General features: G+C 48.0%; 1 protein-coding gene across 2 annotated transcripts in view; it reads right to left on the bottom strand.

The window, feature by feature from the left end:
* The window catches only part of CUNH19orf12 (chromosome unknown C19orf12 homolog), an 8,595-nt gene extending 7,728 nt beyond the window's left edge, over window positions 1-867 (bottom strand). Inside the window, exon 1 of one of the 2 annotated variants that reach the window (XM_025854227.2) lies at window positions 174-867. The gene's annotated coding sequence lies outside the window, so the exon portion shown is untranslated. The remainder of the gene's footprint in view (window positions 1-173) is intronic. The other variant, XM_025854230.2, reaches the window with a different exon arrangement.
* Between the last annotated feature and the right edge of the window lie 20,604 nt (window positions 868-21,471).

The following is a 21,471-nucleotide window of genomic DNA, read 5'->3' as shown; positions in this document are numbered from 1 at the left end:
CCCCCTACCCCACCCCTCCCACCCCCCTACCCCACCCCCCCCACCCCGGTTTCAGGCTTGCCTTTGTCTGTAAGCAACAAGGAAGCCAGTAAGGAGGGAGGAGGGAGGAAGAGTACTCTGATGGGGACAGACCTCAGAGGGTGGGAATGGGGCCTTCCCTCCCCATATCACACCTATTTCAGAATCAGATTTGTCCACAACACGGGCTCTGGTCACAGAAAGCCATCTGCCAGCCACAGGGAAGGCAAATGCCCACTTGAAGCCCTGCTTTCTTGCAGGCACCGGGCTGGTCTGCTGATGACAGCAAGGTTCTGGGGAAGGTGGGAGATGAGCCCATCCCCGAGACTGCAGCCCAACTTTCTGAGATGGACCAGATTGCGAGAGAGCAGGGAGAGGAAGGGTTTAGAGCTAGCACAGACCTCCAGGCACCCTGTTTAGACCAGTCCCCACCAAAGTTTCCCCGCAGGGCGAGGCCAGGGGTGCTGACTCACCAGGTATCCTAGGACTCTGTCCTGCATATATAAGCCCTGCCGCCCCACCCACGCACCTGGGACACAGAGGAGGGTGACACACACCCCCGGGTTACTAAGGATGGCACATACACGTGGGTAACTGGGGCGGTCATACACGCCCCTGGGTCACTGCAGGGCGCACCGCTGGGCGCCAGGGCCCTGAGTCCAGGTGCCCAGATTCTAACCCCCGCTGGGCCGCTGTCGCTTACTTCTGGCGTGACGTCAGCCTCCCCGTGCCTCAGTGTCTTCATGTGGCAAATGAATACCCCAGCGACGTGGGGCCGGCTCGCAGCCCGCAGGCCTCGCGCACCGCGCCCTGGGCGCCCCAGCCCTTCACCTGCGGAGACGCGGCCCGCGCTCCTGCGGCCGCCGCCCCGCCCCGCCAGGGTCTCCGGGCCCCGCGGCCGCCCCAGCGCGCAGGCCCCACCCCCCGCCGCCTTCCGGCTCGCCCGCGCGGGGGGCCTTCCGGTCCCCACTCACCAGGCGCCGCGCCGCGCTTGCGTAGCCAGCCGGCCCCGGCTCCCGAGCAGCCCGAGGGCGCAGGCGGCGCTCCTCCTCCTCCTCCTGCGGCCCGGCCTGGGTGTGGCGGGCTGAAGTGCCCCGTGGGCCGCGGGCTGTGCTCCTTCCGCCCGGCACCAGCCCTCTGCCGCGGCCCGCGTGCGTTTTACCGGGGCTTCTCTCGCACTTTCCTGAAGCTGGGAGACGCCTTTGGCCCTTGATTCAGGATCTCCGACCCTCGGGCTTACAGAGCCTCCTCCTAACCTTCAGTGGGCGCGGAAGAGAGCCCAGCGACCCCCGGAAGCCCAAGGTTTCCTGAGCGTATGGGCCAAAGTCCAACATAGGCAGCGCCCCCCCGCCCCCCGCCCACCTGGTGCCGGCACCAGGGGTCCCTGGGTGTGGGGTTTGAAAGGCTAAGCGCTGGCTTTACTCCTAGGGTTCCAAGGGCAGGGGGAGTCAGGTTGGGGAGCATCTTGGGAGGGAGCAGAGGTGGAGGGGGGCGGTGCAGGGAGTAATTTAGAGGGAGTATGGAGAAGACCCCCCCCCATCCCATACACACACGGGCTGGCCTTGATCCATCTCAAATCTGACAAAGGCTCTGGGGGCTTTCCATGGACTAGCCCACTTAATCCTGACCGCTGTCCCCCCACCCAGGCGCGGTTACCACTGCCATATTACAGAGAGGAGAAGTGAGGTGCAGAGACGGGGGTCTGCGCAAGGCCACCCAGGTACGGAGAGTCCGGGTTCAGACTCTAACCTGGGTCCACCTGGCTCAAAGCCCTCGCTGTAACCAGCACTCTGCCGGGCTTTCCAGGATGCTGGACACACGCAGAGGATGGGCCTCTCACACTGCCAGGGCCATTGGGTTTCTTTTTCTTCTTTTTCCTCTTTTGAATGGGAAGGTGTTTTGGGAGTGTGTAAGTATATATACACACACACACATCTATACACACACACGCATCTATATACACACGCATCTGTACACACACGCATCTGTATACACATCTATACACACACACATCTATATACACACACATCTATACACACACACATCTATATACACACATACATATACACACACATCTATATATACTAGAGTATACACATGCCCCAATAAGGTGGTTTTTAAAATATATATATATATTAGCTGACTTAAAAAACCTGTACATATTTAATGTATACAACTCGATGAGTCTGGGGATAAGTATGCACCTGTGAGACCATCATCACAATCTATACCATAAACGTATCCATCACTCAAGAAGTTTCTTCCTGTCCTTTTTATTACTATCACCTGTGTATGTCTGTGTGCCTGTTAAGAACACGTAACATAAGAGTTACCCTCTTTAGTATACATTTAGTGTACAATACAATATTATTAGCTATAGGCAGTATGCTGTGTAGATTCCCAGCATTTATTTATCTTACAGAACTGAAACTTTGGACTCTGAACTATCATCATTTTGTTACTTCCGTTTACTTCCTGTCATTGTGAGAAAGGGCCTCAAGCATTAAGCAGGGTTCCCTGGGCACAGTGAAATAACCCCTTCATTTCTGAACAGGAGCTTTTGCTTGAGTTTGGGTGACTTTCAACAGTGAAAGTTCACTGAGGCTAAGAACAGCTCAGCCATCTCCAGGCTCAGGCCTGGGGGAGATTCTCCCATTGCTCTGTGGGCAGCTCCCTCTGGCGACTCCTTAAAGAATTGGGCCGCTGACTCCCCCAGAGGTGGGGAGGGGAGCACTGGTAGGCAGGAAAGATGCTGGAAGGAAAAGAAACTGCAAAGTCGGGGCCCTCCAGAGAAGGTGAGCTGTAGGAAGTCCAGCCAACTTTGCACCTGTCAGCAACCCGGGACCTTCATTCTGATATGAATGAGTCATAAAATGGTTGCACACACGGAAGCCCATCAGTGTACCACAGTCTCCTAGTGACACCCAGGCCTGCCGCAGAGCAGGTCCTGTGAATGTGGGGTGCACAGTGGGGCCCCCATCATGGTGACTGTGCACTGGGCTGTCAGGGCTGTCATGATGCTTACCGTCCTTAGATGTGGCTGGGTGACCTCGGGAAAGTCATGCAACTTCTCTATGCCTCAGGTCCCTCATTTGGGAAATGACAATAGTGCCGCCTCAAAGGGTTATTCTGAAGACTAAAGGAGGTAATATGTAGGGATCTAGATTACTCTTGTTTATATCATAGGGTGTGAAAATGAAAAACATCTCCAGAGTCCCAAATGTGAGCCTCATGTGCCCAGAGAGGCAGGAAACCGGATTCCACTCCCACTTTCACAATCCACCATCCCCAGCCCACGATGCTGGGGGTCCAAGAATCCCCCAGTATTCGAGGCTCTGTTCACAGAACCAGCAGTGGACTTTGGCCCATACATTCACCAAACATTAACTTAGCACCTTAGGCTTCCCAAGGTCCCTGGGCTCTCTCCTGCGCCTGCGGAGGGGAGGGAGGAGCATCTCTTGGCCTAAGGGTCAGAGATCCCGAATCAAAGGCCAAAGGGAAACAGGGTCCCCAGAAAGCCTCTCCAGGCTTGAGGAAAATGCAAGGTGCAAGGTCCACCTAGAATGCGTCTGGGCTGGGGTAGAGGGCAGAGGCTGGATGTGAAGGAGTGCAGCCCGGGGGCCATGCGGCCCTCTGAGGCCAGCGCCTTGTTCCCCACCACCTTTTCCAGAGTTCCAGTTAGCCAGCTCCTAACTTATATGGCTTTTTCAGGATAATCCCACCCAGACCCAGGGCTGGATGATCCCACAAACAGGGTACACACACATAAACCCCTGCGACCTCTTAATTAAAGCATATGAGTAAACTTAATGTCATTTTGAAAACTAAAATCATACGGTCAGTGTTGTTTGTATTTTAAATTACCTCTAAGGAGGCACCACAGTCTTGTGCTTAGGGATTCCCAGGGATCTGGATCCAGACTTGCAGCCAGTCATTTGCCCCAAGGCAGCCATAGAGCCAGGGTTTGGTGTCAGGAGAGGTTCCAGCCCACAGAGTGGGCCTGGGAACCCCTTCCTCGCAGCGCTGGGGGTAGAGGAGGTCTCCCCTGCCTCCAGGCTTTTCCCCAGGATGCATGCCATTCCGTTCAGATGTGAGATGTTCAGTGCACTGCCAGGCACATACCAGGTGGATCTATTAGTTTGCTAGGGTGGTATAACAAAGGACCACAAATTAGGGGGCTTAAAACAGGACTTTATTGTCTGTGTTTTGGAGACGAGTCCAGTGAGTTGGCAGGCCCAAGCTCCCTCTGAAATCTGTGGGGGAGAATCATTCCTTGCCTCTTCCCAGCTTCTGGGAGTGGCCGGCAGTCCTTGGCTGTCCTTGGCTTGCAGCAGCGCCTCTGCGCCTGTCATCACATGGCAGCCCCCGTGTGTCTGTGTCTGTGCCCCAGTTTCCCTCTGCTTATAACAACACCAGTCATATTGGAATAAAGGCCCACCCTACAGACCTCATCTTAACTTGATTGCATCTGCAAAGACTCTATTTTCAAATAAGGTCACGTTTACAAGTACCAGGGGTTAGGACTACAGATATCTGTTCGGGGTGACACAATTCAACCCCAAACACCAGGAAGTCAACAGATACCAGCCGTGATGATACGCATGTTGAGTGTGCACATGGCCCTTGCTGGTACAAGGAAACTAGCAGACTCAGCCCATGCCTTGCGTCAAAGTCACTGTGCGCAGAGCCTCCTGCCTCTGGTCATGGAGGAGCTTAGTTCTGCAAGGGCTGTTGCCAGACAAGCTGGCTCTGGGACTGGTAATGAGCCTGTCCCGGGCTTCATCGTTGTTCTTCTAAATAATTGGTGTTTACATCCTTCAAATATTTTTAGACAGCTACCCTGTCCCCTTGTCATCACTTAGCGCCTCCCCCGACATATTTGCCATGGTGCGTTATTATTTATTATTATTATTATTATTATTATTTCCTCCCTGCACATTCCCTTGGTCCCTCCGCCACCATCACTGCTTCGTGAATTTCCTCCAGGTTCCCAGCCCTGCAAGCGTCAAGTTACTGGGATGGAGCATCAGAAGTCAGTAGTCAGGTGACAAGGGACAGCTGACAGGCCCTCTGGGGTCCTACTCTTTTGTCAGTTTCCCCAAAGCCACATCAAATAAATAAGACGAACTAAGTAAGAACAGCATGCTCACAGTGCAAATGCAGTTTCCAGACAAATCCCCTGCCCCTGCTTCTATCCAGACAGTCCCCAATTTCCTCAGCTATGAAATGAGGATAGGAATCCTTGCTCTCAACACCCTGGGATTGCTGTGAGGACGGATGAGGGCCAGAGAGGAAAGTGCCTTGTAAACTACAAGGTAGGGGGAGCGGCAGTACCAGATCGTCTTCAACGCACGATTGGATCTCTGCAGAATGTTCCAGGGGTCTGCTGCTCTAAAAGCTAGAGATTCCAAGTTAGAATTTACAAAATGAACTTGATAGAACTGAGATTCACCCTAAAATCTGTTTGTTGAAAGAATAGAGAGGTGCCCTACTTCAAAATCTACCATCAGATTTTAGTATTCCAAGTAAGTGTGGAACTCAGATCCGGATGGGCGCTTGGAGACGAGCTACAGATGCCCTGAGGGGGCTCTGGAAGGTTAAGCTGCTATAAAAGATTTGAAAAAATAAAACAGCCACCTTGTCTTCCATTTGAGATCTCACTGAAGAGTTCTCTGTACCTGGAAGACTTATTTTCAGTCTGAGAAGAATGATTTTCAATGGTTCTGTTGAACATGCAATTCTCATGCAGGTACTTCTATAATTATCCTGTTTCAGTTAGAATACAGTTTCTGGAACAATAGGACTTTTATTGTATTGTCATACCAGTTATAATAGATATTTTATTACAGAAAATGATGGTAGAGTCACTATTATGATTCTGAAGTTTTTATTTCAAATTGCTCATAGGATGGAAATTCTCTTTCCCGAGTAATTTCTACTTTAATGCTGCTTTGGTTGTTTTTGTTTTCTGTATTAAACTTTGGTGTGTTCAAGACTTTGTTCAATGGCAGAATGTGGGGTGGGTTTTTTTTTGTCTTTTGGTGTTTGTTTGTTTGTTTGTTTGTTTGCTGCAGTACAGACTGTGGCTGAGTCCCCCTGGTGTTTATTTGTTTGTGTGTTGTTAGCATGTGGTGCACACGGTTTCTTTAACCTACTAGCTGCGTTGTTGTATGTGTGTGCTTTAGTCTGCTCAAGCTGCCATAACAAGTTACCGTACACTGAGGGGCTTAAACAACACTGATTTCCCACAGTTCTGGAGCCTGGAAGCCCGAGATCAAGGTGCTGGCCAGGCAGGATTCATTCAGAGATCTTCTGGCTTGCAGGCCTGCCATCCTGCGGTGGGCACTTAGGACCTCTTCTTTGTGTTTGTGGTGGGGATGGAGGATCCAAGTCTCTGGTGTCTCTTCTGAGAACATGAATCCTATCACATCAGGGCCCCACCTTATGACCTCCTTGAACCCTCATTACCTCCTTATGGGTTCCATGCCCAAAGACAGTTACACTGGGGCTTACGGCCTCAACATGAAATTGGGGGCACATAATTCAGTGCATAGTACTGAATTTTTTTTTAATTGCTGAAGAAATACCCAGAGACCTTGTATTGAATGAACCTGATAAACAATATTTCAAGAAGGAGTAAATAATGTTAGTGAATATACAATAGAGACCTTGATACTTGAGGCACAGTTCAGTTAAGTAACATCCTATTTCGATGGTAATCCTCTGTGGGTGGGGAGAAGAGGGGAGGGGCGAGGGGGCAGGAGTCCCCCCTTAATTCACTTCTGTCGGACTCCCAGCTGTTGGAAGCCCAGCCTAGATCTGGAAACATGTTCCTTGACTCCAGCATGATGGTCTTAGCTGCCAGGAAGTCACCACTTCCAGGAAGGTCCACAAATCTTGGATATCAAATCTAACTTTAGGCCCAGGGGACCTCTCCATAATGAAAGGATTTAAGGACCATGAAAATTCCCAACTAGCCACACACAGAGCCACCTGTGAGACCAGCCACCATTTCCACACGTCCCGGGTGAAACACACTCTCAGCTTAGAGCCCAGAACTGCTGATGGGGTCACAGGTCCTGAGCCCTGGGAAAAGCCGAGGCTCCCCAATCACAGTCTTTAACTAGATGGAGCTAAAATCTAGGCGCCCTGGTTTCCAGATGATTTCTTGGGCTCCCCAAGAAATAGAGAGAGGAAAGGACTCTCCGTGGTTACGCTGTCAGTAACAGAATCGGAGCAAAACTCCAAACCGCTTGTCCTCGCGGCCTCTGTTCTCTCCATAGCACACTCTCTCGCAGGGATGGGTTGGAGGCCACTGTCGTGGGGGCTGCTGAGGGCCTTTGAAGGCAGGGAGGCTGAGGGGGGTAAAGTACACGCACACATTGTGAATATGGAGACAAGAAGACAGGAGAATGTTCTAGGAATTCTCCAACATGAAAACGATCCCATAGTTGGAGCTCCTAGAAGAGAGGCACCTTGGAATTCACAGAGCATTCTTTCGAGGTTCAGCAGCATTGGGAGGTACCTGGGGTCTCGCCTTCTCCTCCACCCCCTTTCCCATCCCACAGCTGGCTGTCCACTGCAAAATTTCAATTGCCTTGGGGGAGCACGTGCCTGACGTCAGGATGGAAACCAGCAGGGACAGGGGGCCTCCTGGCACACATCCCTTTCCTGTTATGGGAGCCCAGACGCACCCTATTACCATGGGTTCCCATGGCTTAGCCACTGGGGTAAACAATGCTCCATTCACCTCAGTACTCAGGCCCTGGTGATGGGGAGTTTGAGGTGAAGGTGTGGGAAGATAAGCAGGTATCATCTCTGGCAATTTCCGTGGGTCAGGAATTCAGCGATGCAGAGAGCATCCAGCACCCCCAGTAGCCATTTCTACCAGGCCCCCTCCTCTGACCATGACCAAGCTTCCCGCAGGTGCCTGGCCTTGAGCACTCACTCCCCCTTCCTTGGTCAAAGTCCCCACCGCAGGATGTTCTTTTCAGTCGCCATCAGGCTTTGCTATCGAAGCCCAAGCCAGCAGCCAGCCCAGGTCAGCGAGCAGCAGGGCCCTCAGCGCCCTGTCCCAGGGATCAGAGGCCCATGCCTTTTGGTGGCCTTGGTGGCGGCCAGGCCAGAGTCAGCTGTGCACAGAGCGATCTGAGTTGCCAAGGGATTTCTCTCAACTAAGCTCCTCAAAACATCTCCAGGAACCTCGAAAATTACAGCGCACACACGGTGGGAGCAAGCAGCTTCCGATAAGGAAGCAGACAATCTGGGGAAGACATTGGCATAGGGAGAGGGGGACCACAGTGGAGGCCCCCATGCCCCAGCTCCTGGGGACCGGGGTTGAGGGGAGCCCGCATTGCTTCACCCTGAAAACAAAGGCCCTGGGCCCATCTGCTCCAGCAGGGGAGGGCGCCACACTGGCTGCCACCTCAGCAAAGCAAGCAAGACAAAGGGCCCAGCCAGTCCAGTGCGCACCTGACAAGTAATGAAGCCCTAGTGGAACATTGTGTGTGGGGGTTTTTGAAGAAATGTGACCACGCTCCCAAGGCCCCGCCTTTTCACCGGGCTGCTTTCTGCTAAGGTCCAGCAAGTAATTTGCATGCCATTTCAGTAAAACTGAATTGTGGCTGAATTTTTGTCTTATTTACATAACATACAGTCTTCCTTTCCTGTATTATTGAGATAATTGAGCCTGGAGGAGGATGCACGGTTGTCAAAGGGATGGTCTCCTCCCAGCCAGATCCCGGCGTCAGTCCTCTGAGTCAGACAGACAACTCCTGCTGTCCACCTTGACTGTGGGAATAAAGTAGACCATCAGTGCTCTCACTTCACTCAGCCTACTTTTCTTGAAGGGAAACCCCAGGATCTGTGTAGGAGGCTTGGGGGCAGCCATGTCCTGGGAAGGCTAAGGTTTTACGTTGCAACTTTTAAAAAATGTAACACTTTCTAAAATTCCTTTTCTAAAATATATACCAGACTGAGGAAATGTCCATCGTTGGATCAAGAATCAACACCAACATCACCTTATCTGTGATTATTGCTGCATGATGGGTTAATTCAAAACTTAGTGGCTTAAGACAACAATAAAGGTCTCATACATCTCACAGTTTCTATGGCTCAAGAATTTGGAAATGCTTTGCCTGGGCAGTTCTAGCTGGGGTCATAAGGCTGCAGTCATTTGACGGCTCGACTGGGGCTGGAGGATAGACTTCCACCATGGCACACTTATATGGCTGTTGGAGGCCTCAGCTTCTCCACACATGGGCTGCTCCAGAGGGCTGCCTGAGCATCCTCATGACGAAGGAGTGGGCTTCCTCCAGAGCAAATGATCCAAGACACAGAGCCGAAGCCACATCTCTTTATGATCTAGCTTTGAAAGTTGCACACTATCACTTCCTCAACATCCTATGGGTCATGCAGCCCAGCATTTGTCAGTCAATATGTATGGCAAAGACTACACAAAGGTACGAATACAACAGGTGAGGATCATTGAGAGCTCTCTTGGAGACTGGTTACCACAAGTAGTTATTATTAATACTATTTGGCAGGGGTGTTTTGAGGCTCCAGAGGAGAGTACTATGTGGCTAAAGCCACTATTTCTTATTTGTCTTTGTAGTCAATTCAAACCAAGTGGTCAGTTGCTATTAATGGTATCCCATGTCACAGCCAAACCAGCCATCTGTCCAACAAACATGGAATCAGGGCCCCCTTCCAGATTGGGGAATAGAACAGTAGTGAAGAGAGAGAAGATTCCTCATCATGGGTCTCTTAGGTCATGGAGAGGGAAGACATAAGGAGACAAATGGCTGGCAGCTGGTGCTATACTGCTCTAGAGAGGACTATAGGTGATGCTGTCACTTGGGGGATTCGGGAAGGACAGCAAGCCCTGAGGGCCATAGTTGGGGATCTGTACACTTTTGTCAGAAATCAGAAATCTGCAGTGACCCATGCATTGCAATGAGGTGGCTGCCAAGTGAAACCTTTAGTAGAAAAACAGCCTGGATAAGACAGAATTTTGATAGCATCACACCCCTTATGGAGCGCCTCTCATTTGCACAACTCCCCCTCCCGAATGAAAGATCCACAGGGGAGGAACTTACTATATCTCCTTTACTCCTATATCTTTGGCACCTAAAGAATGACTAGTACAAAGTTGATATTCACTAGTGACTATCATTAATAATAATTGTTAAATACCTAATCAGCCTTTTTCGTGTCTCCAGGTCTTTCGGGTTTAATGGAAGTCACCCTTCACATTAATAGATAAAAGTGGCTGAAGCTCTCAGTCCACTTACAGTGGAATGTCAGCACAGAGTCCTAAAGACTGCCAGAGAGGGATGGGGGGACAGAGCGGGAGCCCCAGGAGCCTGTGTCCTCCTGGTTCCTCTTTCAGCTTCCTGTCTCAGCTCCTGCGGCAGAAATCCTCTCTGCTCCGCTTGCCAGGCCCGAATGAATGGGGAGTCCAGATCTTCCCAGGACGTCCCCAAAGCGTCTCTAACACAAAGTGCTTGGTGTCCCAGACTTTGAGGGTTTGCAGCGACCAGAGAGGGTGAGATGTGACAGCATGAGCCACCAAGTGGCCTGAGAGAGAATATTGAGACTTCTTTGTTCTTGAAAGTTTCTGGGGCTCAGCCAGGCTCTCCCTACCTTACTACTCTCTTCCCAATGGGCCAGCCTCAGTGCACTCCCACACTCTTGCTGCACTCTCCCCGTTCGTAGCTGGTGTCTGTTAGATGCTCATTCACACCAGCTGTCAGCAGTTGGGGGTCCAAAGCTCCAAACTATCACCTTACCTTTAGCGTGGTCGCCTTTTTAGGTTTGGTGCCCACCTTTCTTCTAAATGGAGGGCAGCTATGGGTATAATGGCTTATTGTATTCCCATAATGAATTATGCAACACCCCCTTCCTCTTAGAAGACACAAGCATCCTAGTCAATTATGTCTTTTTTACTAGAAATTTTTAATTCTAGCTATTCATAGATATACATACATGCCCACGAGACGCTGATTAACACAAAGAAAATATCATCTTGAGAAAATTGACAAATCTTGAGTACTTATTTATTTATTAAGATTTTATTTATTTATTTTAGAGAGTGGGGAGGGGCAGAGAGAGAGGCAGAGAGAATCTCAAGCAGACTCCCCACTGAGTGTGGAGCCTGACATGGGGCTCGATCTCAGGACCTCGAGATCATGAGATCATGACCTGAATGGGAACCAAGAGTTGGATGCTTAAATGACTGTACCATCCAGGCACCCCAAATCCTGAGTACCTTTTAAAAAGTATTCTATATATACCATCACTTTGCAGAACAACTTATTGTCCATGCAGTGATTTGAGGGGTTTTCTAAGATTGTCTGTTCTCCAAAGACTATCAGAGAGGTGGCACAACAGAGTGAATCCCAGCCATTTTGTGGACAGGTGGACTGAGGGAGAAGGTCAGAGGCATTCTGGAGTGATTCGCAACGTCTCAAACAGAAATATAACATCTTCTTTTATCCTCTGCAGAGTCTAGAGCTAAATTCACACCTTTTTTTTTTCTTCCCATCACTTAAAATCAAATTCTCACCCTTAATACCTCCTTTCAAAACTGCACCAAGAATGATAATGTCTTCTCATGCATATGAATTACCCGAAGTGTATGAGATTCAGCCCCACTGGAGTGTGCTAAAGACTTAACCCCACTAAATTTAAAGCTGCTAAGCCCTGATTAAAGCAAAGTTGTGTTTTTGTTTTATAAGACGTTTAGGACAGCTCTCATCACCCTGCACTGATGCACTGAGATTGATCGTGAGCAAACTATAAAGAGAGCATATGTTCCCCATATCTGCTCCTGAGCCAGGTAGGATGATGAATTCCGATTTGGGATTGAAGCAAACAGTGGCATCTGTCTCCCCTGCACACACCTGCTTGGATCCTGGTTTAACTCCCTCCTTAGCTGTTCATCTGTGGAAAGGTAGTGCGTTTTCAATCGAAATCTCATGCTCTACAGACCACTTGGACACTCAACAGTTATTTGCTGGAGGAACAAAGCATAAGACCTGATAATTTATTCTAAACAGAGAGGTAGCACCTCTGTTCAAACACCTGATGACTTCTCTTTAGAGAAAAAGCACTAAAAGTAGCTTCTACAACAAATTTCCCCTAATCCTAGTTTTTGTGGAAGCCAGATTCTAGGCTTCACAGCTAAGCTCAGAGCGTGAATCGGAGACACCACGAGGGGGAGCTAGAGATCAGGAAATCCGGGAAGCATTGGCGCTGCCGCGAGCTCAAGGCGCTGCTAGGGATTGTAATCCAACAGAGGAAGCATGTCACTTAGTGGGAACTGTACAGCGACAATGACTTCTCTCTTCACCATTTTGCCATGATGGAATTAGTCTCTATATGCCCAATCTGATAACTAGGCACATCCTGTGATTCCGCAGAATTTCAAGACCGCCTGCCGGTTACAGAACCACGTCTGTATGATAAACAAGTATCTTAAGTACTTTGTGTTCTTATCCTTTTTCGCCTGACAGGGACCGAAATCCCACTCGTCTACCTCAGTGCTTTTCCAGGGGGAGTTGGAATTTGGAGACACGGTGTTAACCTAGGTCCTTCCCCCAAAGCAGAGCCTGAGAAAAGGCCGTGAACAAGGATGGCTTCTTTGAGAGGCTACCCTAGGGACCGGGATGAGGAACGGGAAGAAGTGGCACAAGGGAAGGGGGGAAAGCCCGTGCAAGGATGCGTTATCAAGGCTGGAGGCTCACTGCTGTAGGCAGCCGGGGCTCAGCCCTGTGCAGACTTCCCAGCTGCCTGGGGAAGGCCTCCCAGAATTCTCTGCCTACCCCCACCCAATCTCCTCACGGCCCTCCAACCTAGTCCCCCCACCCGCCCCCGCCCCCCTCCACTCCCACCGTCCACCCGGTCCCCACTCCCCAAGGTTCCCATGAATGACAGTCTCCTGCACTTCTAGGCCGCACCTGTGCGGTGCATGCGGAACGGGCTCTTCCCGCCATCCCCTGCCATGGCATTAGGGAAACCCTGGGGCCAAAAGCAAAAACACCCCTGAGGCAAGGTGCTATCGGCGCAAGGTAAGCTGAGGCTTGCACCACAGGTACAACTGGCATTGAGGCCTAGGGAAAATGGGCCAGTGCCTAAGACATGTCTGAGACAGTCCACGTTCCTACCCCTCAGATCCACTCCTGCCCCGCCTTAACTCCAATCTGTCACCAAGTCTGCAAGGCAGAGACCAGCCAAAATCTTTACTGCAGATGGCCCTGGAGCCACAAGTGATATTCATCATCTCCCTCCCATTCCAACCGTTCTAGATTTCCTCCCTCTTGGCCAGCACTGTAGCTTGTCTAAACCCTGTGCCAGGTGAGGTGACCACACCTCCACCCGGAGCGTTCTCAGTCCTTAGTTGCTCTAAGCCCATGGTTGCTTCAGTTGCCCAGTTAGCTCGCCAAGAGATGCCCCAGTGACTCCCCTGAGTCGAGACATGCCCGGCCCGCCCTCATTGTGGAGCAACACCGCTATCCTTCATGATAATCAGGGTTGATTTCCCCTCTACTGTAATCGCTACGTTTCACTGTTGTAGGTACACATAGCACAAAATTTGCTATTTTTAAGTATACAGCTCAATGGTATTATGTCCACAATATTGTACAAGCATCACCACTATTTCCAAAACATTTTTTCCATCACCCAACCAGAAACCCTATACCCATTAAGCAATAACTCCTCTTTCCCCCTTCCCCCAGGCCCTGGTAGCCTAATCTACCTGCTGTCTCAATGAATTTGCCTATTCTAGATATTCCATATAAGCAGAATCATACGATATCTGTCCTTCTGTGGCTGGCTTATTTTACTCAGCATAGTGTTTTCAAGGTTCATCCGTGTCATGGCATGTCTTAGAATCTCATTCCTTTCTATGGCTGAATAATACGCCACTGTGTGTCAACCAACATTTGTTTGTTCGTTCATCTGTTGATGGACACTTGTGTTGTTCCCACCTTTGGGCTATTGTGACTAGTGCTGCAGAGAACATTGGCATACCAGTATGTGTTGGAGTCCCTGCTTCCAGTTCTTTGGGATATATACCTGCGAATGGAATCTCTGGCTATTCTATTTTTAAATTTTTGAGGACCCACCAGACTGCTGTTTTCCGAAGCAGCTGTGAGTGCATTCCCACCAACAGGGCACAAGGCTCCAACGTCTCCACATGGTCACCAACACGTGTTCTGTGTTTTCTTCTATACTAGCCTTTCTAATGGGTGTGAAGTGGTGTCTTGTTAATGGTTTGATTTTCATTCCCCTCAGGACCAGTGGGGTTGAACATCTTTTCATGTGCTCGTTGGGCATTTGTAGATCTTCTTTAGAGACATATCTATTAAGTCCTTTGCCCATTTTCCAATTGAGTTGTTTGTCTTTCTGTTGTTGAGTGGTAGGAATTCTTTATATACAGCTGACCCTTGAAAACACACTTTTGAACTGTGTGAGTCCACCTCCATGTGGATTTTTTTTTTTAAAGGTTTTATTTAGGGGCGCCTGGGTGGCTCAGTCATTGGGCGTCTGCCTTCGGCTCGGGTGGTGATCCCAGGGTCCTGGAATCGAGCCCTGCATCAAGCCCCACATCGGGCTCCCTGCTCGGCGGGAGGCCTGCTTCTCCCTCTCGTACTCCCCCTGCTTGTGTTCCCTCTCTCGCTGTGTCTCTCTCTGTCAAATCAATAAATGAAATCTTTAAAAAATAAAAATAATAAAAATAAAAAAATAAAAAGGTTTTATTTATTTGAGAGAGAGCGAGCACAGAGGGAGAAAGCCCAATGTGGGGCTCAATCCCAGGACCCAGGGATCATGACCTGAGCAGAAGGCAAAGACTTGACCGACTGAGCCACCCAGGTGCCCCCACATGGATTTTTTTTTTTATACATACACTATAGTACTACGAATGTAGTTTCTCTTGCTTCTGATTCTCTTAATAACATTTTCTTTTCTCCAGCTTACTTTATTGTAAGGATACAGTATATAATACATATCCATAATATGTGTTAATCGACTGTTTATGTCATTGGTGAAGTCAACAGCAGGATACTAGTAGTTAAGTTTTGGGGGACTCAAAAGTTATACATGGATTTTAAGGGGCACCTGGGTGGCTCAGTCAGTTGAGTGCCAATCCTTGGTTTTGGCTTGGGTCCTGATTTCAAGGTCATGGGATAGAGGCCCACGGAAGGCTCTGCACTCAGCTTGGGATCTACTTGTCCCTCTCCTTCTGCTCTGCCCCTGGCTCTCTCTCTCTCAAATATAAATAAATAAAATCTTAAAAAAAAAACTTTCAAAAAAAAAGTATACATAGGTTTTCAACTATGTGTGGGTCGGTGCCCTAACCCCTACATTGTTCAAGAGTCAACTGTATTCTGGATATTAAACTCTTATTAGATATATGATTTACAAATATTTTTTCTTTTCCATAGATTATCTTTTCACTTTCTTGCTAATGTCCTTTGATGTACACGTTTAAATTTTGATGAAGCCCAATTTATTTTTTTCTTGTGTTGCTCATGTTTTTGGTGTCATAATCTAAGAACCCATTTCCAAATCCAAGGTCATGAAGACTTAGCCCTATTTTTCTTTTTAAAGTTTTATGGTTTTACCTCTTATATGCAGGTCATTGACCCATTTTGAGTTGATTTATGTGTATAGCGTGAGGTGGAGGGTCCTTCTTCATTCTTTTGCAAGTAGAAATCCAGTTGTGCTAGCCATTCCTTCCCCCCACCCCCCGACTCTGGCCCATTTACTTGAGAAACCCAAGGTGACCAGGCTGTAGTTATGTTTTTTTTTTTTAAAGACTTTTTTTTTTTAAGATTTTTATTTATTTATTTATTTGAGAGAGAGAGAATGAGAGACAGAGCACAAGAGGGAAGAGGGTCAGAGGGAGAAGCAGACTCCCCGCTGAGCAGGGAGCCCGATATGGGACTCGATCCCGGGACTCCAGGATCATGACCTGAGCCGAAGGCAGTCGCTCAACCAACTGAGCCACCCAGGTGCCCCTGTAGTTATGTTTTTAAGTTCAGTGACATTTATGATATCCCCTAGTGGAAGAGTGTGCCCTCCACTCCCTCCACCCTCATCAAGAACCAAGACCACTAATTTACCAGAGCGCCACCCAAGGTGTGGGGACAAGAAGCACAGATTTCTCAAGCCAGTCACTAAAAGGGATGATGAGAGAAGTCACTCTAACGCCCACCCCTTGGTTCCTGGACCCATCTATTTCCACTGCTGGGAACATAGGACCAATGTGTGGTTTAGCACATACACTGTAGTCTAAAGGATAGCACCCCAGCTACATAGCTTGTTGTCCCCAAGTTTTCCCCTTCATGGCCTTGTAATAGGCCATTCTGATTTTCTATCAGGCCAGCTGCTTCTGGATGAATCCTGTGGTCATGAGCCCATTGTCTACCTCCTTTGCTAAAAAAGAGATCCCTGGGCTTGAGGCAATGTTTGAATCCCATGCCAATAAACCATGCATCTGTAAGTACTTGGATGGTTATCCTGGTGAAGGCACTATGGCAGGGGAGGAAATCCATCTATAGAATAAGTGTGGATTCTGGCAAACTCTAATCACTGTTTCCTCGAGGGCAGAAGGAATCTGATATAATTAACTTCTCACCAGTGGCCTGGTCTCTTTAAGAAATGGTGTCATATGGAGGACCCAGTATTGGTTTATGTTGCTGGCAGATAAGGTATTTAGCAGTGACAGTAGCCAGATCATCCATAATAAGAGGGAACTCATGATGCTGGGCCCATGTATAGCCTGATCTTTGTCACCTTGGCCATGCCATTCATGAAACTATGTATTGCCCAAGTGGTGGGGTGGCTGATGATGGATCCACAGGAGGAATCATCTTATCTACCTGGATGCCAAGTGCCTCCTCTGCAGAAGATGCTTTCTGGGGTGGAGGAGCCTTACCATAAATCCAAAAATTGGTGTACCTGTGCCCATTTCCATAGATTAATATCACTGATTTTTCCTTTTGCCTCAACCTCAAATATAGCCCAGCCCAGTACTGTTACTCATCTGGTGTTTATTGCAAATTTTGGTATTTTACTCATTATGGATTTTTTTGCATTAATTTTGACTTTTTAAATATTACAGTAACATTTATCTTCACCACTGATATATTTTTCACCCAAGTTATGTGCCACCCTTGTCCCAGCCTGAGGGCAATAGTTTTACTTAGTGCCCATGTATTGAACCAGGTCCATGTTTTCTCCTCCTCCATCAGCGGGACACAGGCACATCCCTCCCCCACCCCACCATGTGCCCTCAAGACCATATCTTAGTCCTTTTGGGCTGCTATAGCAAAACATCAGGGACAAACCTTTATTTCTCACAGTTCTGAAGGCTGGGAAGTCCAGGCTCATGGCGCGAGCAGTTCCGGTGTCTTGTGACCATCTTCTTCTGGGTTGCAGACCATCAACTTCTCCCTGTGTCCCTACATGGTGGAAAGGGCCAGGGAGCTCTCTGGGGTTCTTTCATAAGAGGACTAATCCCATTATGAGGGCTCCATCCTCATGGCCTCCCAAAGCCCCTATCTACTAATACCATTACCTTTAGAGATTAGGTTGGTATTCAATATACGAACTAGGGAGAGGGCACAAACATTCAGACCATAGCAGGCTATAAGTATGAGCTGAGGGAGAAGTGTCATTGCATCAGAGATAGATGATCTAAGGGTCTAGGCCACCTGTCCACATAATTTATATGTTCCTGCTAGACTTCCTTGGGCCTGATCCCGAATACACCATTTTCATTGCATAATGGAATGCAATTATGCCCTCCCAATCAATGACTCGATGAGTCTGACCATGGCCAACTCATTATGGTTAGTCCAAGAGCACAGTAACTGCTCTCCGATGAGTAGGTACTAAGTCTCTACCAGACCCAGTTGCACAACAGAAGCTCTTTTTCAAACTATGAGTAGTTCTCTGGAGCAGAAGGAATGGTCTTTCTCCAGAATCCTGAAGGTGTACTCTGTGACTCTCCCACTGGGGCTTGCCAGAGACTCAACATGGAACGCTTCTCCATCCCAGTGGGTACTGAGTCTATTACCATTGGTTCCTCCAGGGCACACTACCTTAGTAGAAGGGCAGATTTCTGGACAGCCCTCTTACTCTGGACTCCCTCAAAAATGGCAGGCTTCCAAGTCATCTGAGTAATGGATTAAGAGAAATATTACCAAGTGTGCTGCTCCTAGATTCCCAGGAGTGCACCCAGCACTGTGCTTCTTTCTCAGTAGGAGATGATACAACAAAATTGTCACTGCTCATGCGTTACCTTAGACAGGAGCCCTGCCATGTCCCAGGCCAGTGGGACTTCTAAAAACCTCACCAATATGGCAGTCCCCTGAATATTTCTAGGGTATACCTCCTACCCTTGGCGTTTCTTCTTACTAGGACATCCAGCGATTGCCACTTGCTGCTTACCAGGTCCACTTGGCCTAATGTCATAATGGGGCACCATTGTGCTGTTCAGACTATATTGTGATAGAGAGTACTGAGGTGTTATTTTATTCATGACATTTTGATTCTTAGTTTAATAAAATCGTTTTGAGGAGAGGGTCTATGTAGGATTCCTTTCTGGTTTCCAACCCCTGCATAGTCCCTGGCACATGGCAAGGGGTCAGTAAATATTGGTTGGTTGGTTGGTTGGTTGGTTGGATGAATACATGAATGGATTTCCATCTCTTTGGAACTTCTCCCAAGACATCAGTAGGTCCCACAAGGTCAAAAAGAGCAACTTATGGTGAAATTTGAATGAGATCCATAGATTAGATAACACTATTATATCAGCAGTTATTTCCTGATTTTGATAATTGAACCATGGTTGTATAAGACAATGTCTGTTTTTAGAAAATATACACAGAAATAAGAAGAAAGGTCTGCAACTTATTCTCAAGTGTTTCAGGAAAGAAATTATACATCTATATTTCTATCTATCAATTAAGAGATCATTATAAGACAGATGTGGTAACATGAAAACATTTGGAGAATCTGAGTGAGGGACAGATATACAGGAGTTCTTCGTTCTATTTTTGCAACATTTATGTAGGTTTAAGGTAATTTCCAAATAAAATTTAGAAAAAATACATTAATAATTTTAGTGCAATCTGATCAGTCATAAATTATCATTTTCATTAAAATCAAAAGCAAGGAATGCCTGGGTGGCTCGTCCGTTAAGCATCTGCCTTCGGCTCAGGTTGTGATCCCAGGGTCCTGGGATCAAGTCCCACATCGGGCTCCCTGCTCAGCGGGGAGCCTGCTTCTCCCTCTGCCTGCTGCTCCCCCTGCTTGTGCTCTCTCTCTCTCTCTCTGTCAAATAAGTAAATAAAATCTTTTAAAAAAATTAGAAGCAAAAACAAACAACAAATCTGACTCCTTGGGACATCTTTGTTCACTCAGAACCGGACAAAAAGCCCCAAACAGAAGCCACTTAAAATGGGTACAAAATATGATTTGGTTATTGTCTTCAAAATTGAATCTGTCAACTACTGAAAATAAGTTTGTTTTCAATATTTTACTAAATTTAACTAAAATCTAGGTTATTATGGCCACTATGCTCTAAATCCTAGGACAAAGAATGAATTGACTACTTTCTATTTGTAACTTTTTTATTTTATTTATTTATTTCATTATATTTTATTTATAACTTTTGCATTATTATTCATAACTTTTATTTTTAGGGTGAGAATGCTTTTCTGGCAAAAGTGCATGATGACATGCTGTGGCCTCCCTTACTTATGACTTCCACAAGGTGATCACAAAAATATCATTCTTCTAAAAACATGTGAGGCTTCAACTATTTGATATTTGAATCATTCTCCTTTGAACTCCTACAAGTCAACATTTTTGTCAATTTTCTTTCTTTTGATCCTTATCTGATCTAACTTGGCCAGAGGCTCAGGGCTTTCCACATGATCCCAGAAACGCTCCAACACTATTTTCATCAACTTCATGAAGTGCTTGGCCTTTGTCAGGATTTTCAGCCCCACTTCATAAATGACTTGCTTCCCATCTCCTTTTTTTTTTTTAAGATTTTATTTATTCATTTGACAGAGAGAGAGAGAGAGAGAGAGAGAGACAGTGAGAGAGGGAACACAAGCAGGGGGAGTGGGAGAGGGAGATGCAGGCTTCCCACGGAGCAGGGAGCCCGGTGCGGGGCTCAATCCCAGGATCCTGAGATCGTGACCTGAGCTGAAAGCAGATGCTCAACTACTGAGCCACCCAGGTGCCCCCCATCTCCTTTTTATTGGTGGAATTTTAGAACATGCTACAGTCAGACCAAGGTGCTGACATGCTGGGCAGGAAGAAAGTCTGGTGTCAAGAAGAAAATGAAGTTTGAGTCATCTGTGGGCACGTGCACACAAGAGGGGGTTTCTGCTTCCCCTGTGCATGTCACTGAAGGGGGCTGGGCAGGGGAAGGTCCCTGCGAGCTCTCGGGCTCTCTAAGCAGATGGAGCCATGGGGCTGTGCGGAGAGGTGGAGACTTTTCTTCTGCGGAATTGGCAGGAAGCTTGGCATTCACCAGGTTTCCTAGTTCTATGGAATCAGGGACCCCGTGAGGTCTGCTCGAGGAGAGAGAGAGAGAGAGAGAGAGAGAGAGACATTTGTCAAAGACCAGCAGCTTCTCTGATAAATGTTTCCAACCCTGGAGTCAAAATCCTCCTACCTGCTTCCTGGGAGTTCCTCAATTCCTAACACTCAAAACAGCGAGCATTAGGTGAAGGTTGGGGTCTTTGAAAAAGTGGTCCTAAAAAGGGAGGTAGGGGAGGGATGAATAGTTGGAGCACAGAGGATTTGGAGACAGGAGAAATGCCCTGTATGAGGCATAATAATAGATGCAAGTCATGACACATTTGTCAAAACCCCTCGAACGGACAGCACTGAGAGCAAACCGGAGACCATGGATGCTGGGGAGGACGCTGTGCCGGCCTCATTCAGAGTGACAAATGCACCACTGCGGTGGGGACATGCTAACGGCGAGGGGGAGGGGGTGCCTGTGTGGGGGCAGGGCGTAAATGGGAAATCTCTACACCTTCACTCAATTTTGTTGTAAACCTAAAACTGCTCTAAAAAAATAAGGCTTAAAAAAGTGGAGGATTTGTTTTAAGTTGATTCAGTACTTGATCTTGGAGACGATGATCATAATTTACTGTGGTTTTGCCAGCTCTGGGCTGTGAGGTTTGTGTCTCCCAGCACTTCTCTGTGGCCATGGCCTTTCAATGATGGAAAAAGTAAAATTACTGCATTTTACCAAGTACTGCCTCCAATCCCCGTTCCCACCCCCTCAGGGTTCTCTATGGGGAATAATATGTCAACATCACCTTGGCCCCTTCTGGACCCACAGACCGCCTCCGAGGGGCAATCCGGGATCCCTTCAGTCCCACCAAGAGCTGCCTTCTGATCTACACATCCATC

The sequence above is a fragment of the Callorhinus ursinus genome, unplaced genomic scaffold, assembly GCF_003265705.2.
Source record: "Callorhinus ursinus isolate GAN/ISIS: 27379988/994484 unplaced genomic scaffold, GSC_fseal_2.0 scaffold127, whole genome shotgun sequence".
Classification (NCBI taxonomy): Eukaryota; Metazoa; Chordata; class Mammalia; order Carnivora; family Otariidae; genus Callorhinus; species Callorhinus ursinus.
This window is presented reverse-complemented; position numbering and strand designations above follow the sequence as displayed.